The sequence below is a fragment of the Sapajus apella genome, unplaced genomic scaffold (assembly GCF_009761245.1).
Source record: "Sapajus apella isolate SASKATOON/1434 unplaced genomic scaffold, GSC_monkey_1.0 scaffold2, whole genome shotgun sequence".
NCBI classification, from domain to species: Eukaryota; Metazoa; Chordata; class Mammalia; order Primates; family Cebidae; genus Sapajus; species Sapajus apella.
In genome coordinates, this window is record NW_022436942.1 from 25343301 (window position 1) to 25361191 (window position 17891).

The 17891-nt window shown below is 44.9% G+C and overlaps 1 protein-coding gene across 13 annotated transcripts in view; it reads left to right on the forward strand.

The window, feature by feature from the left end:
• SLC11A2 (solute carrier family 11 member 2) overlaps nt 1-17891 on the forward strand; it is a 56908-nt gene that overhangs the window by 1279 nt on the left and 37738 nt on the right. For 2 of the 13 annotated variants that reach the window (XR_004270795.1, XM_032284982.1), the window contains exon 1: nt 1118-1313. The exons of 6 other annotated variants lie outside the window; for them this stretch is intronic. The gene's annotated coding sequence lies outside the window, so the exon portion shown is untranslated. Of the gene's footprint in view, nt 1-1117; nt 1319-8748; nt 8808-17891 lie in introns of those variants that run through there. 5 more of the 13 variants (XR_004270798.1, XM_032284996.1, XR_004270806.1 and 2 more) reach the window with 4 other exon arrangements.

A 17891-nucleotide genomic window follows, 5' to 3' on the forward strand; every position in this document is an offset into this window, starting at 1 on the left:
TTTTTTTTTTTTTTTTTTTGAGACGGAGTTTCGCTCTTGTTACCCAGGCTGGAGTGCAATGGCGCGATCTCGGCTCACCGCAACCTCCGCCTCCTGGGTTCAGGCAATTCTCCTGCCTCAGCCTCCTGAGTAGCTGGGATTACAGGCACGTGCCACCATGCCAGCTGATTTTTTGTATTTTTAGTAGAGACGGGGTTTCACCATGTTGACCAGGATGGTCTCGATTTCTTGACCTCGTGATCCACCCACCTCGGCCTCCCAAAGTGCTGGGATTACAGGCGTGAGCCACCGCCCCTGGCCGAGCAAATATTTATATTTTTAGTAGAGACGGGGTTTCACTGTGTTAGCCAGGATGGTCTCGGTCTCCTGACTTCGTGATCCGCCGGCCTCGGCCTCCCAAAGTTCTGGGATCATAGGCGTGAGCCACCGCGCCTGGCTTTACTTTTTTTTTTTTTAAGACAGGGTTTTGCTCTGTCACCCAGGCTGGAGTGCAGTGGCAAGATCTTGGCTCACCGCAGCCTCCATCTCCCAGGCCCAAGTGATCCTCCCATCTCAGCCTCTTGAGTGGCTAGGACCACAGGCGGGCGCCATGATGCCTGGCTAATTTTTAAATTATTTTGGTAGAGACCGGCTCTCTCTATGTTGCCCAGGCTGGTCTCAAACTCCTGGACTCAAGTGATCTTCCCGTCTAGGTCTCCCAAAATGCTGGGCATTACAAGTGTGAGCCTCCGCGCAAATTTTCCCCGTTTTTTCAGCTCCCCTCCTCCTAGATGTGAGAAATTCTAGGCTTGTCCTAGACTCTCTCTTGTAGTCTCAGGGTTTTTTCTCTTTTTCGTTTCCATCAGGCACCAAGTCCGTAGTTTGCATGGCTCTGATGTCGGCCCGTGTCGGCCCCTGGCTACCCTTTACAGGATAGACCTATACTTTGTAGCTTCATTGTCAGTACCTAATGTGGCGCCACGACGAACTAGGGCAGGAAACCTATCTGTCCCCAGGCTGCCCGCAGGCGGGAGCTCCGCAGTCCAGGGGCTGCGCGGGTCTGGCCCGCGAAAGCAGCAGCTCTGCAGCGTGTGGCTCCAGCCCGGGGCGCTCTAGCGCCGCAGCAGCCGCCAGAGTCCGCGTGGGCGGAGCCTCTGTCTTCGGTCGGCTAGCCACGCGTCCCGGCCGCCGCGGGGACTCCAGCCAATAGGGATGTGCGGCTGCTGTCCTGTCGGCCAATCGCGGCGAGGGGAGGGCGTTGGCCAGCTTGGCGCTGGCTCCGGGAATATGGAACCTTCGGCGTGGGGGCGGCGTGTCAGGTGGCTGCGGAGCTGGTAAGGTGAGGGGAAGGCCAGGTCAGGGGTCGCCGCACTCCGCTCGCGGGCAGGGAGGGGCGGGAGGCAGCTCGAGGGCAGGTGTGAGGGTCAGGCGCCGGGGCTAGGACGCGACACCTGCGCGCCAAGCGGGGCTGCGAGGGGAGGTGTGGGCTGGGAGGGCCTCAGGCCCGGAGTCAGGAGACTGATGGAGCTGCGTTATTCGGAAGAAGAGCCAAAGATGGGGCAAGGAGGGAACTCCGGAGGTCGCGGGGGTCTCGCCCCTTCCCCGCCGCGGCCTAAGACACATGGCCCAACTCCCAACTGCACCCAATGGCGCGCCGGGCCCGTGGTCGGCGTGCGCTGACCTACCTCGACGCCGCGAAAGAGGCTGACGGGCACAGGGCAAGGTCTCTCGCGGCCTCCTTGTGGGCGCCGCCCGAGGCCGGGCTGCTCTCCGGGGCCTTCCGCCGCCCGGCTTTAACAACAGTCTCATTATAGCCTAACCGACTTCCAGGGAGCGTCTTCTGTGTGAATAGCCTGGATAGGCGGCACTAGTTGTGCGTAAATTGGTTTTAGGGCTGTTTGTGCAGCTCTCAGGGACGCTCTGGATTTCAGGCCCCAATGACCAGGGTTTTTCTGCACGGGGATATTACACATATGTAAGTGGGCTGGATGGCTCTACCAGCTGTTCGTTTCGTATGTCCCTACTTTTAAAGCTACGGCTTAAATGTGACATATCTTGCAAAAACAAAAATTATGTGGAAGGATAGTTTGCAAGGGGAGATAGGCTATGAGAAACTTGCTTTAGTGACGGTTGGTGAAAACAGGAGAAGCTTGCCTTCTGGAACCCGACACCCCACCAGTTCGCATAATTTCTTGGCTTTGTAAATCTTTGTGCAAGTTGTTGTGTCTTTGATCTTTTGTTTCATGTACTTAAAGTGGGGATTGATAATGTATCAGTCTTACAGGGTTGTTGGTATGAAATTAGTTAATAAACAACAAAGTACTTAGAACAGTTCCTGACGTGGAGGAGTTTTTATTATTGTTACCTTCTTTCTCCTTAATATTTCTTTTTTTTTTTTTTTTTTTTGAGACGGAGTTTCACTCTTGTTACCCAGGCTGGAGTGCAATGGCTCGATCTCGGCTCACTGCAACCTCCGCCTCCTGGGTTCAGGCAATTCTCCTGCCTCAGCCTCCTGAGTAGCTGGGATTACAGGCACGCACCACCATGCCCAGCTAATTTTTTTTGTAGTTTTAGTAGAGACGGGGTTTCACCATGTTGACCAGGACGGTCTCGATCTCTTGACCTCGGGATCCACCCGCCTCGGCCTCCCAAAGTGCTGGGATTACAGGCTTGAGCCACCGCGCCCGGCTTTCCTTAATATTTCTAAAGAATTCTAACCTTATTACTTATTCTTTGTTCAGAATCTCATGACCTATCACCAGTGAACCCATCTGTCTGTGCTTTCCATTCACATCATTAACTTTGATCTGAGGGTATAGTGTAACTGTATGTGACTAGAGGATTTCTGTTGCGTGTTTGTTTTATTAAATACGGTTGGAAACTATCATTATACTAGGCCATTTATTGTGATACCTGTGTTGGGTAAATGAAACCTGAGACCTTCGGCTGTTTATTTTTTCATTGGACAATATTTCATTGACAGTCTTGCTTGGCTTACGCAGTTTATTTTGGAGCCAGTACCAAAAAGTCCTTGATTGCAGCATACTTGGTTTCTCATGTTTCTGGAATGTCAGTGGGACTCGGGAGGGGAATTTCTGGGTAGTCTGGCAGCACTTCTTGTTAAGGAATGGGGAAGCTTCTTATGAATCTAATCTTACTCTACTGTTAGGAAATCAGCAGTGGCCCCTTGGATTACTCTACAAAGCTAGTAGGCAGCTTTGGTTCAGTTATGACTCAGTGAAAGGGTTTTTAGTCTTGTTCTGGTGCTTATTGCCAGTAAGACATTTTGTATGAAGTTTTTGTTTTGGTCTCATCTCTAGTAAGCTGATATCTGCTAAAACTCCTAGGAAATGAAAGGAGAAAGCTACAAGTTAATTATTAAAACTTTACCAGGTTTCAAAGAGCAGAAGGAGGGTTGTTCAAGGCTAGAGAATTTTGTAATGTGTGTTGTCTTAATTTTTCTTTGCTTTTAGGAAAAGAAACTCTGAGGAGAATACTTAAAGTTGTTAAGGTCAATCTATATCATTTGGGGGCCGCTATCCATCATTAGGAAAATGGGTTGAATGTAATCTAATGATAATTTTTCATTAGAAAAATTGTCAGATAAAAAGCAATTAAATGTGAGGGCAAAACACATTGTCTGAGGAAAGAATTAGGTATAGGCTGGTTTAATAGGGATTTTCTTTCTTTTTTGAAAAAATTACTTTTTTTTTTTTTTTTTTTTGAGACTGGAGTTACCCAGGCTGGAGTGCAATGGCGCGATCTCGGCTCACCGTAACCTCTGCCTCCTGGGTTCAGGCAATTCTCCTGCCTCAGCCTCCTGAGTAGCTGGGATTACAGGCACATGCCACCATGCCCAGCTAATTTTTTGTATTTTTTTTTTTTTAGTAGAGACGGGGTTTCACCATGTTGACCAGGATGGTCTTGATCTCTTGACCTTGTGATCCACCCGCCTCGGCCTCTCAAAGTGCTGGGATTACAGGCGTGAGCCACCGCCCGGCCCAAATTTTTCTTTTAAGAAAGGAAGGAAAGAAAGAAAGAAAAAAAGAAAGAAAGGAGAGAGAGAGAGAGAAAGAGGGAGAGAGATCAGGAGTCTTGCTGCATTGCCCAAGCTGGAGTGCAGTCTAAAAATGGGTATTAAAAACCTCTTTTATGCCAATAATTGTGCTTGACAATGGAGACAGGATGGAATAAGGGAGGAAGATAACAAGCAGTCAACCAATATTTCACTAAAACCTGTGAAATGCAATGCATTTGCCGAGGAGTGATTTACTTCCAATTATGTGGTGACTTATAGAGTAGGTGTGATGTGGTGGTGAGAAGAATGTATATTCTGTGGATTTAGGGGTGGAGAGTTCTGTAAATGTCTATTAGGTTTGCTTGTTCCAGGTCTGAGTTCAAGTCCTGGATATCCTTGTTAACTTTCTGTCTGGTTGATTTGTCTAATATTAACAATGGGGTGTTAAAGTCTCCCACTATTATTGTGTGGGAGTCTAAGTCTCTTTGTAAATCATTAAGAACTTGCCTTATGTATCTGGGTGCTCCTGTATTGAGTGCGTATATATTTAGGATCGTTAGCTCTTCGTGTTGCATTAATCCATTTACCATTATGTAATGTCCTTTTTTGTCTCTCTTGATCTTTGTTGCTTTAAAGTCTATTTTATTAGAGACGAGAATTACAACTCCTGCTTTTTTTTTTGCTCTCCATTGGTTGGTAAATCTTCCTCCATCCTTTATTTTGAGCCTTTGTGTATCCTTACATGTGAGATGGGTTTCCTGGATACAGTACATTGATGGATTTTGGCTTTTTATCCAATTTGCCTGTCTGTGCCTTTTGATAGGGGCATTTAGTCTATTTACATTTAGGGTTAATATTGATATGTGTGAATCTGATACTGCCATTTAATGCTAGCTGGCTGTTTTGCCCGTTAGTTGATGCAGATTCTTCATTATGTTGATGCTCTTTACCTTTTGGTATGTTTTTGGAGTGGCTGATACTGGTTGTTCCTTTCTATGTGTAGTGCTTCTTTCAGGAGCTCTTGTAAAGCAGGCCTAGTGGTAATGAAATCTTGCTTGTGGTAATGAGTACTTGCTTGTTCACAAAGGATTTTATTTTTCCTTTGCTTATGAAACTTAGTTTGGCTGGATATGAAATTCTGGGTTGAAAGTTCTCTTCTGGGCCGGGTGCGGTGGCTCAAGCCTGTAATCCCAGCACTTTGGGAGGCCGAGGTGGGTGGATCACGAGGTCAAGAGATCGAGACCATCCTGGTCAACATGCTGAAACCCCGTCTCTACTAAAAATACAAAAATTAGCTGGGCATGGTGGCACATGCCTGTAGTCCCAGCTACTCAGGAGGCTGAGGCAGGAGAATTGCTTGAACCCAGGAGGCGGAGGTTGCGGTGAGCCGAGATCGCGCCATTGCACTCCAGCCTGGGTAACGAGCGAAACTCCATCTCAAAAAAAAAAAAAAAAAAAAGAAAGTTCTCTTCTTTAAGGATGTTGAATATTGGCCCCCACTCAATTCTGGCTTGTAGGGTTTCTGCTGAAGAAAGATTTGCTGTGAGTCTGATGGGCTTCCCTTTGTGGGTAACCTGACCTTTCTCTCTAGCTGTCCTTAGCATTTTCTCCTGCATTTCAACCCTGGTGAATCTGACAATTATGTGCCTTGCGGTTGCTCTTCTTGAGGAATATCTTTGTGGTGTTCTCTGTATTACCTGGACTTGAATATTGACCTGTCTTACTAGGTTGGGGAAGTTTTCCTGGATAATATCCTGAAGAGTATTTTCCAGCTTGGATTCATTCTCTTCGTCACATTCAGGTACACCTATCAAACGTAGATTAGGTCTTTTCACATAGTCCCATATTTCTTGGAGACTTTGTTCATTCCTTTTTACCCTTTTTTCTCTAATCTTGCCTTCTCGTTTTGTTTCATTGAGTTGATCTTCGACCTCTGATATCCTTTCATCTGCTTGGTCAATTCGACTGTTAAAACTTGTGCATACTTTGCGAAGTTTTCGTGTTGTGTTTTTCAGCTCCATCAATTCACTTATATTTCTCTCTAAATTGTCTATTCTCTTAGTATTTCTTCAAATCTTTTTTCAAGTTTCTTAGTTTCTTTGCGTTGGGTTAGAACATGTTCTTTTAGCTCACAGAAGTTTCTTATTAACCACCTTCTGAAGCCTGATTCTGTCAATTTATCACACTCATTCTCCATCAGGTCTTGTTCCCTTGCTGGTGAGGAATTGTGATCCCTTGCAGGAGGAGAGGCATTCTGGTTTCGGGTGTTTTCAGCCTTTTTGCGCTGGTTTCTTCCCATCTTTGTGGATTTATCCACCTGTCATCTTTGTAATTGCTGACTTTCAGATTGGGTCTCTGAGTGGACGTCCAGTTTGTTGATGATAAAGTTATTTCTGTTTCTTAGTTTTCCTTCTAACAGTCTGGCCCCTCTGCCGTAGGACTGCTGAGGTCCACTCCAGGCCCTGCTTGCCTGAGGATCACCTGCAGCAACTGCAGAACTGTAAGGGGTGCTACCAGTTCCTTCTTCTGCTATCTTTGTCCCAGAAGGATACCCGCCAAATGTCAGTCTGAGCTCTGCTTTATGAGGTGATTCTTTGGGTATACGGGGGTCAGGGAGCTCCTTGAGGAGACAGTCTGTCCTTTATAGGTGCTCAAGTGCTGAGCTGTGAGCTCCGTTGTTCATTCAGAGCTGCTGGGCAGGTACATTTAAGTCTGCTGCAGCGGAACTCATAAACCACCTCCCCCTTTTTTTCTTCCCCAGGTGCTCAGTCCCAGGGAGTTAGGGCTTTATTTATGAGTTTCCGTTGTGTTGCTGCCTTTTTATTTTCAGGGCTGCCCTGCCCAGCAAGGAGGCAGCCTACCTCCTTAGTGGTGGAGTGCCTTGGTAATGGTGGATGCCCCTCCCCTACAGAGTTGAACCTTCCTGGGTTCAGCTGTGCTTGCTGTGAAACTCTCAACCCACAGCATTTCCAATTGCTATTTTTTTGTGAGGATGGGACCAGCTGAGCCTGATCACCTGGCTCCCTGTCTCAGAGCCTTTTTTGTTATTGTTGTTGAACGGTCGACTCTCTCCCAGGTGTTCCAGTCGCCTGTTGAAAAGGTGCCGGGATCTGTGTGATTTCCCCTGTGGCAACTCACTGCGCTGACTGAAACAGCAGCGTTGAGATTCCTGGTGCTTTTTTGCCCCGGAATCTCCTGGTCTGGCTCCCTGTTTCAGTCCACTTTTTTTAATCTGCTGAATGGGCGACTCTGCCTTCCTGGAGCTCTAATCGCCAGCCAAAAGGGCACCCAGTCCCGTGTATTTTGTGCTGAGAACTGCCATGCTGGGGCGTCAGCACAACAGCCACGCTGGCCAAAAGAGTCACGCTGGCGACCCGTGGGGCTCCTCCGCCTGGGTGTCTCCTGGTCCATGGGCAACAAAAATCCATCTGGAAATGCAGAGCCCACTCACCCTCTGCACTTTCACTGGGAGCTACAATCCTGAGCTGCTCCTAATCAGCCATCTTGGATCTCTCTCTTTTATATTTCCTTATATAAAGACGGGGTTTCGCCATGTTGGTCAGGCTGGTCTTGAACTCCCGACCTCAGGTGATCCACCCGCCTTGGCCTCCAAAGTGCTTGGATTACAGGCGTGAGCCACGGCGCCCAGCCCCTCCCTCCCTCCCTCCCTCTCTCCCTCCCTCCCTCCCTTCCTTCCTTCCTTCCTTCCTTCCTTCCTTCCTTCCCTCCCTCCCTCCCTCCCTCCCTCCCTCCCTCCCTCTTTCTTTTCTTTTCTTTTCTTTTCTTTTCTTTTCTTTTCTTTTCTTTTCTATTCGATGGGGTTTCACCATGATGGCCAGGCTGGTCTTGAACTCCTGACCTCAGGTGATCCACTCACCTCACCCTCCCAAAGTGCTAGCCACTGGGCCTGGCCTCTTTTTTTTTTTTTTTTTTTTTTTTGGGGGACAGAGTGTTTCTTTGTTGCCAGTCTGGAGTGCAATGACAGGATCTCAGATCACCACAACCTGCCTCCTGGGTTCAAGCGATTCTCCTGCCTCAGCCTCCACAGTAGCTGGGACTACAGACGTGCCACCACGCCGGGCTAATTTTGTGTTTTTAGTAGAGATGGGGTTTCTCCGTGTTGGTCAGGCTGGTCTTGAACTCCCAACCTCAGGTGATCTGCCTGCCTCAGCCTCCCAAAGTGCTGGGATTACAGGTATGAGCCACTGCACTGGCGGGAATTTTCTTATTTCAATAGAGAGGGGTCTTGAAATTGTTCACAGAGCTTGGCATTGTGTTCCAGGATAGAGGTGTCAGATGAGGAGGCCAGATTTGTCCCCCAAAAGGAAACACTGTGGTAAACTTCTGGTTAGGAGGAAGTTCAGAGGAAGCTCACCTTGTGAGAGTTGGGAAGAACAAAGACGAAGCTATAGTCACTGGAAGTAAGACTTTAGTGACTCTGACTTGTGAGCATTCAGGGAGTTTTGGAAGCTGGTTAATCCTGAAGAGCACTGATGGGAGAAAGTGAAGAGTTGTATTTAATGGGTACCAGCCCCTTCTAATTCTGATGTCGCTGGTTGATGAATATTTTTATTTAAAAGATAAGCACTTCTTGACAGCCTGGCCATGTTTCTCCCAACTGTTATCATTTTTGACACCCACACAGCTGGTTTCATTATCAACTGTACTCTTCCTCTCTATATCTACCTCCCCACTCCTCTTCTTTCTTCCTAACATTTTCTCCATTTTCTCTTTTTCTTCTTTCTTTATAGATGGTCTCAGTGTCAGGTTTTTCATTCAACTACAAAACGGACTTAAAAGTCCAGCTCAGGTGAGAAACAGTGAACTTGGTGTTGAGTTGAAGTTGTGGTTTTCTTTTTTTTTTTTCTTTTCCTTTTTTTTTTTTTCCCCGAGATAGGGTCTCACTATGTCACTCAGACTGGGGTGCAGTGGCATGATCTCAGCTCACCACAACCTCTGCCACCCAGGCTCAAGCGATTCTCCTGCCTCAGCTTCCCAAGTAGCTGGGATTACAGGTGTGCACCCCTACTGGCTGGCTAACTGTTGTATTTTTAGTAGAGATGGGATTTCACCATGTTGGCCAGGCTTGTCTTGAACTCCTAACCTCAAATGATCCACCTGCTTTGGCCTCCCAAAGTGCTGGATTACAGATGTGAGCTGCCGCACCGAGCCCAAAATCGTGGTTTTCTAAGTTAAAAAGGATGTCTCCAATTTTGAGATTATTACTAGGGCATGCAAAGGACGGTTGTCCTTGGCATCTGTAGGGGATTTGTTCCAGGACATCACTCTCAGGCACATCATCCCAGGGATGATGCTCCCAAGTCCCCATAAAATAGCGTAGTATTTGCATTTAACCTATGTACATCCTCCCGTATACTTAAAATTGCCTCTAGATTAGTTATATCAATTATAATCCCCCCCACCTTTTTTTTTTTTTTTTTTTTTTTTTAACCCCAGGTTCTAGCTTTGTCATCCAGGCTGGAGTGTAGTGATGTGGTCATGGTTCACTGCAGCTTTGACTTCCTGGGCTCAAGGGATCCTCCAACCTTAGCCTTCCAAGTAGCTGGGACTACAGGCATGCAGCCACCACACATGGCTAATTTTTAAATTTTTTGTGTAGACAGTGTCTCACTATGTATGTAGTCAAGGCTGGTCTCAAATTTCTGGGCTGCCTTAGCCTCCCAAAGTGCTGGGCCTATAATACTTAATACAATGTAATTACTATGTAAATAATTGTTATTCTGTAGATAATACAATTAAGAACAAAATGGTGTGTATATGTTCAGTACAGGCACAACCAACCATTTTTTCCCCCAAATCTTTTTGAACTGAATTGTTGGAAACCACAAATGTGGAACCCAGGGTTACAGAGGGCTGACTGTTACTCTCAGTGGCCATTATGGCAGAGAGAGAGAGTGACTGGTTCATTTTAAGCACATTGTATAATAGCAGCACTGTTTGTACTTTATGAACTGGGTGTGTTTATGTGGCTTTTGGTTGAAGACATTCTCATATTACCCATTTAAGTAGAGAGGATTAGAGTTTTGAGGCCTTTTTCTAAAATGAACACTTACCATAGGGGCTTCTTACTGTTTACCATGAAGTGCACATAATCAGTCTTCAACCTGACTTTTTTTATCTATTTATCATTTTATATCAAATTCATTTTAATAAGACAAAAACAAGATAAACGTATTGAATGTAAAAAGTAATACCTCACTTGAGCCCAGGAGTTTGAGACCAGCCTAGGTAACATAGCAAGAACCCACCTTTACAAAAAAATTAAAAGGCAGCTGTGGAGGTATATGCCTGTGTCGCAGCTACTTGGGAGGCTGAGGTGGGAGGATCCCTTGAGCCTGGGATTGCGCAAGTGCACACTAGCCTGAGAGATAGCAAGACCATGTCTAAAAAAATAAAATAAAAGGCTGGGCACAGTGGCTCACACCTGTAATCCCAGCATTTTGGGAGGCCAAGGTGGGTGGATTACAAGGTCAGAAGTTCGAGACCAGCCTGGCCAACATAGTAAAGCCCCATCTCTACTAAAAATACAAAAAAAAATTAGCCGGGCATGGTGGTGCGTACCTGTAGTCCCAGCTACTTGGGAGCCTGAGGCAGGAGACTCACTTGAACCTGGAAGGCAGAGGTTGTGGTGAGCTGAGATCTTGCCATTGCACTGCAGCCTAGGCCACAGAACAATACTCCATCTCAAAAAATAAATAAAAGAACTAGGGAGAAGAGTTTGGGGACAGGGCGTGGAAAGGTGGGAGGCGGCCAGCCGGCCGCCTTTGGAGCTCAGGCGGAGCTGGGTTCGACCGCTGTGGCTGTGGTTGGATAACGTGCTGGAGCTGGCTAGTACCAGCTTGGGAGCCAAATATGTACATCTCTTCCCAAATCTACATTAGAAACATCATATTGGAAGCTCAAAGTTGGTCGTGGTGGGAGTATTTACACCACAGAAAGCAGAAACTGCTAGAGGACGTGGTGCACCAGAATAAGAGAATAAACCCAGAAACAGGAAGACATGTGATCCAGGCAACAGGATATTTCAATATAGAATTTAATTCTGGAATGTGAGTAGGAACCAGTTAACTACATTCATTGTCCAACCCCCACTGGTTTGAAAGAAGACTCCAAATTCGTGGCATACAAATCAGCTGTTTGGTAGCTCCACCTTATCCCTGCAGCGGAGCAGCAGCAGTGGCACCTCAGGATTCACACTGTGGGTGGTGAAGCTATCCGCTGAAGGAGGTACTGGTGAATGCTCTCAGCATCTCGCTTTAGCCAAGCAGCATTCAGCAGGATATTATCACAACACTGCTGGATGGTACGCTCAGCTGAAGGAGCTGGGTGACTCTCGAAGAAAGCCTGGTAGAAAACAACCCAGAATGCAGGATCATTACTAGCAATAATAATAAGTTTATATTACAGGGTATGAAAAAATACACACTGGTCTATATGAAGGATGCATAAGCTTCAATCATGACAATTTATCACTGCCACCCTCAGGCTAAAAGAAAACAAGCAACTCCTTGGACCTGCATGTAGGAATTCTCCCCTTAAATATTATATGCTTAACAACCTCATCAAAAGTTAATCGTAAAGAGACAGAACCTACTGCTTTTCTTTTAGGCTAATTGTGTAGTGGTAAATACAGTCTTTGAACTGAAGACTTGGAACTTGAATAGAGGCTTAGTCATGTACTAGCTTGTAACTGTGAGAAAATTAACTGCTCTAAGTCTCAGTTTTCTCATCTATTAGAAAATATTTACTCCAAAAGATTAAAGAGACAATCCATAAAACATTTGACAAAATACCTGGCACCAAGTACTTAAAGACTCAACACATTTTGGCTGCTTCAAATAAAGAGTAATTTTGTAAGGGATAATAATAAGAGGAAGTTTAAATTGCTGCTGTGCCCTAATTTAACACCCCATAGTTGTTTTTTTTTTCCTTGAGACAGGGTCTCATTCTGTTGCCCCGGTTAGAGTGCAGTGATGTGATCATGGCTCATCGCAGCCTGGGAGTGCACGCCTGTCTAATTTTTTTTCCTTTTTGTAGAGACGGGGTTGTACCATGTTGTTCAAAATAGTCTTGAACTCCTGAGCTCAAGCAATCCTCCCGGAGGCTTGGCCTCCCAAAATGCTGGAATTACAGGACTCCAACTTTTTTTTTTTTTTTTTTTAGAAGATGGGGTTTCACCACGATGGCCAGGCTGGTCTTGAACTCATGACCTCAGGTGATCCGCTCACCTCGGCCTCCCAAAGATTACAGGCGTGAGCCACTGCACCCAGCCTGATTCCAACATTTTTAATACCATAAAACAATTTCTGAGTTTATAATTTATCATAATGCTTAATGATTAAAAGTTAAATAAGCTTTTCTAATGGAGTAGACCTGGTTTCACAGAAAACAAAGCAACTTTTAAACACCAACTGGCAAAATGATGGTGCTTTTCTTTTGAATTAGTCACCACAGGTGTGAAAGACAATGACTAATCCATCTGATTAACTGTAGAACTTTTAGAAATCAGTAACCTTATTTACACAGATGACAATTGCAACTGTTGCAAGGCTCCTAATCATAGTTCAGTTCACAGGGCCTCAAGTCTCATGCCATTCCATCTCAGTAAGTAGTACCAACATTTACATACCAGAAACTTGGGGATTATCCTGACTCTTTTTTTCTTCCTCTCCCAGATATGCTCATATCTGGGAGAAGCCAATCAATAAATATTACTGAATTAATGGTTAACCAAATAAATAAAATAAATAAATAAAAACCAGTACCAGACGTTACATCTTCAAGAACAATTTGGAAATTCACCTGTCTGTTCTAAGCTGTTTCTTTCCCCACACCCTCCAATGTTAGCAGATTGAGTTTTAGAACTAATTGAGCTGGGCATGGTTGCTCATACCTGTAATCCTAGCACTTTGGAAGGCTGAGGTGGATGGATCCCTTGAGCCCAAGAGTTCAAGACCAGCCTAAGCAACATGGTGAAACCGTGTCTCTACAACAAATACAAAAATTGGTGGGGCATGGCACACGCCTGTATTCCCAGCTACTAGGGAGGTGGGGAGGTTGAGTCTACAGTGAGCTGAGATCATGCCACTGTACTCCATGCAGTCCAGCCTGGACGACAGAGCAAGACCCTATCTCTAAAAAACAAAAAAGAACCTAATTGGATAAATATTTTTGATAGAAGGGTTAGAAAATGCTGCTTCTTTATGATCTAAAATATAGATCATATAGAGGAAGTAATAGTCTTTTATTTTAAAAAATGACTAATAACTTTCCTCAAAATACATAGGATTCAGAAAATAATTAGCACTATTTGAATTGCTAGAATATTTCTTTTTTTTTTTTTTTTTGAGACAGAGTTTCACTCTCGTTACCCAGGCTGGAGTGCAATGGCGGGATCTCGGCTCACTGCAACCTCCGCCTCCCGGGTTCAGGCAATTCTCCTGCCTCAGCCTCCTCAGTAGCTGGGATTACAGGCACGTGCCACCATGCCCAGCTAATGTTTTGTATTTTTAGTAGAGACAGGGTTTCACCATGTTGGCCAGGATGGTCTCGATCTCTTGACCTCGTGATCCACCCGCCTCGGCCTCCCAAAGTGCTGGGATTACAGGCTTGAGCCTCCGCGCCCGGCCTAATTGCTAGAATGTTTCAAAAAGTTTTGTTGACTCTCAGTCATCCAAATGCTGGAGCCCACCTTCATGAAGAGCACCTGGTACAACAAGGTGTCGTATTAGTAATACAGTAATGGTTTTGTAGGAGTGTCAAGTACTTATAGCCTTGAAGTAGACCAGTAGAGAAAATTTTAGAAGAATCTAGAACTCTTCATTTTCTTTTTTTTTTTTTTTTTTTTTGGGAGACGGAGTTTCGCTCTTGTTACCCAGGCTGGAGTGCAATGGAGCGATCTCGGCTCACCACAACCTCCGCCTCCTGGGTTCAAGCAATTCTCCTGCCTCAGCCTCCTGAGTAGCTGGGACTACGGGCATGCGCCACCATGCCCAGCTAATTTTTTTGTAGTTTTAGTAGAGACGGGGTTTCACCATGTTGACCAGGATGGTCTCGATCTCTTGACCTCGTGATCCACCTGCCTCGACCTCCCAAAGTGCTGGGATTACAGGCTTGAGCCACCGCGCCCGGCCGAACTCTTCATTTTCTTTAGGACAAATATATATATTTAAAAATCAGAATTCCTTGTTATTCTCTAATAAACATTTTGGGTGTTACTAAGCCTTGATCAGTGCACCTAACCGTTTCTCTTTTGTCACTAGCATGACTCTGGCACTGAACAGTGCCTGAGGAAGAATGAACTGAACAGGGTCAAGAGGAAGAGGTGGCTTTGCTATGTAGCTTGAACACATTCTTGCTAGCATTTATTTCATCAGTTACTTCCATGCGGACACTTCTCTGGCCGCTTCTGTGAAAGTTCTTTTCTTATTTAATGTTGTCTTTGATTTTATTGAGATGAGGAAGGTGAGGGAAAAAAGGGGGAAAGAATTCAGGGACTGTTGAAAAGCACTCCTCTCTAAACCTTACAATTAATTTTAGGGCAACTTTTTCAGCTGTAAAACTAGTGAAATGTTTTTCTGAGTACCTTTATTGGCTATAGGGGAATTTTATACAAAAACTAATGATTTCAAACCCAAACTATTCATTTATTTATGACGGACAGGATCTTGCTCTGTAGCCCAGGCTGGGGCGCCCCGATCACAGCTTACTGCAGTCACAACCTCCTAGGCTCAAGTGGTCTGCCCACCTCAGTCTCCCGAGTGGCACGCACCATGATGCCCTCCTACTTTTTGTATTTTTTTTGTAGAGACAAGGTTTTGCCACATTGCCCAGGCTGGTCTTGAACTCCTTTGCTTGCCCTGGCCTTCTAAAATGCTAGGATTACAGGCTTGAGCCACTGCACTCAAACTTTTGTTTTAACCATAGAGAAAAAAAGTTTTGAAGTTGTATATTCTTTTTTTTTTTTTTTTTATTTTAGAGAGAAAGTTTCGCTCTTGTTACCCAGGCTGGAGTGCAATGGCGCGATCTCGGCTCACCGCAACCTCTGCCTCCCGGGTTCAGGCAATTCTCCTGCCTCAGCCTCCTGAGTCGCTGGGATTACAGGCACGCGCTACCATGCCCAGCTAATTTTTTGTATTTTTAGTAGAGACGGGGTTTCACCATGTTGACCAGGATGGTCTCGATCTCTTGACCTCGTGATCCACCCGCCTCGGCCTCCCACAGTGCTGGGATTACAGGTCTGAGCCACCGCGCCCGGCTGAAGTTGTATATGTTTTAATCAGTATTTCAAACTTTCTTAGGGGCAGTTTTTTTTAGTAGAGACAGGCTTTTGCCATGTTGGCTAGGCTGGTCTCAAACTCCTGACCTCTAGTGATCCGCCCGCCTTGCCTCCCAAAGTGCTGGGATTACAGACATAAACCATCCTGGCTGGCCAAGAGCAGTTTTTATAACAGATTTGGTCTATATCAACTTGTTCTTTCACAGTTCTTGTAAATGCTAAGAGAATATGCAGAATTACTGTTAATTAAATGTTAGAATTTGTCATAGCTAGTATGTGTTTTTGGAGGTAACTTAATTTTTATATAATTTCAAACTCGAGGGAACATGGAGGAGCCACCTAAGACAAATTAGGGAGTCAGGAGTGCTTTCCTGAGAGGGTTTCTAATATTTTGTATTTAGGTAGCACTAAGACAATCTAGTAGTAAGTTAGGCTTAAGGCGATAAATATCTGCCAACTAGACAGCTGTAGACTTCTGATTATCTATTGCAGAAGCTTTATCAGAGAGTTCAACTGAACATACCTCAAGTGTTTGTTGAGAAGCTGAATGAATCTATATGACCTTGACGTTTTTTAAAAGGCAAATAATACATGTACCTGGTGAAACTTTTTTAAGTGTAAAAGGTATACCATGTATATTCAGAGAGCGGTTTTCCTTTCACATGACCTCATTTGGGCTCTCCTACTCCTTCCTTCTCACAGGGATGGCCTTTATTACTAGTTTTTTGTGTGTCCTTTGGAGATTGTATGTGTATGTGTGTGTTTTCTCTTTTTTCTTTTTGCTACATAAATGATAGCATGCTGCTCAACAAATTTTTTTTTGACTTGACAAAATATATTTTCAAGATTGTTTCCTATCAATACATGGTAGGTCGTCTTATTTATAGTGGCTGCATCGTATTCTGTCCAATGAATGTGCACAGTTTATTCAATCAGTCCTCTTCTAATATCCAGGTTGTTTATAGTCTTTTGATACTACAAACAATGCTGTGGGAAATATCCTTGTACATATTTCCTTGTATGAGTATTTTTTGCTTTTTTTTTTAAAAAAAAAAAGAATACAGGCCGGGCGCGGTGGCTCACGCCTGTAATCCCAGCACTTTGGAAGGCCGAGGCGGGTGGATCACAAGGTCAAGAGATCGAGACCATCCTGGCCAACATGGTGAAACCCCGTCTCTACTAAAAATACAAAAAATTAGCTGGGCGTGGTGGTGCGTGCCTGTAATCCCAGCTACTCAGGAGGCTGAGGCAGGAGAATTGCCTGAACCCAGGAGGTGGAGGTTGCGGTGAGCCGAGATCGCGCCATTGCACTCCAGCCTGGGTAACATGAGTGAAACTCCGTCTCAAAAAAAAAAAAGAATACATTTTTAGGAGTAAAATTGCTGGATCAAAGAACATGTTAGACTTTTGAAATTTTAGACAGAAAATAAAATTTTGTTAGCATTTTTATCTTGTAAGACAGTCTTACAACATTTTTTTTTTTTTTTTTGAGACAGGGTCTTGCTTTGTCACCCAGGCTGGAATGCAGTGGCCCAATCACCACTCGATGCAGGCTTCACTTCCCCAGTTCAGATGATCCTTCCACCTTGGCTTCCCCATCTCAGCACTATAGATGCCCACCACCACACCCAGCTAGTTTTTTTTTTTTTCTGCTGTTGTCACCCAGGCTGGAGCATAGTGGCACGATCTGGGCTCACTGCAACCTTTGCTTCCTGGGTTCAAGAAATTCTCCTTCCTCAGCCTCCCGAGTAGCTGGGATTACAGGTGCTTGCCACCATGCCCAGCTAATTTTTTGTATCTTTAGTAGAGACGCGGTTTTATTTTACCACGTTGGCCAGGCTCGTCTCCAACTCCTGACCTCGTGATCCTCCTGCCTCGGCCTCCCAAAGTGGTGGGATTACAGGTGTAAGCCACCGCACCTGGCCTTAATTTTTGTATTATTAGTATAGATAGGGTTTCACCATGTTGACCAGGCTGGTCTTGAACTCCTGACCTGAGGTAATCCACCCGCCTCGGCCTCCCAAAGTGCTGGGATTACAGGTGTGAGCCACTGTGTCCAGCCTACACCTAGCTAAATTTTGTATTTTTTATAGAGACTGGGTTTCACCATGTTGCCCAGGCTGGTCTCGAACTCCTGGGCTCAAGCAATCTGCCCTCCATGGTCTCCCAAAGTGCTAGGATTACAAGGCATGTGCCACCACACCCAGCCAGTCTTACAACTTGTGTTAGAGAATGGGATAAAATAGTTAGATTACATTTAACCATGAGTGCCATTCTTTTTCCTGTCAATTGCTGTTTGATAGGAAGAAACTTAATGGGTTTAAGAGAAGGTGACACTTTATGGTTGGGAGTGAGCTAGAATATCAAAGCAGTTTTAATCGTAATTGTGATGGTTACTTATCAAAGTATTGCTGAGTTGATTCTGGTTGGTTGTGTCCTAACTCTGGATTGTTTCCTTAATGTGATGAAGTAACTGAAACAACCTGGTGCTATAGCCCTGGAGAGCAAAACTGTCTTAACATTAATTTGCTGCTTCCATATGGGTCATAAATTTTCTTTTTTTTTTTTTTTTTTTTTTTTTTTTTTTTTTTTTTT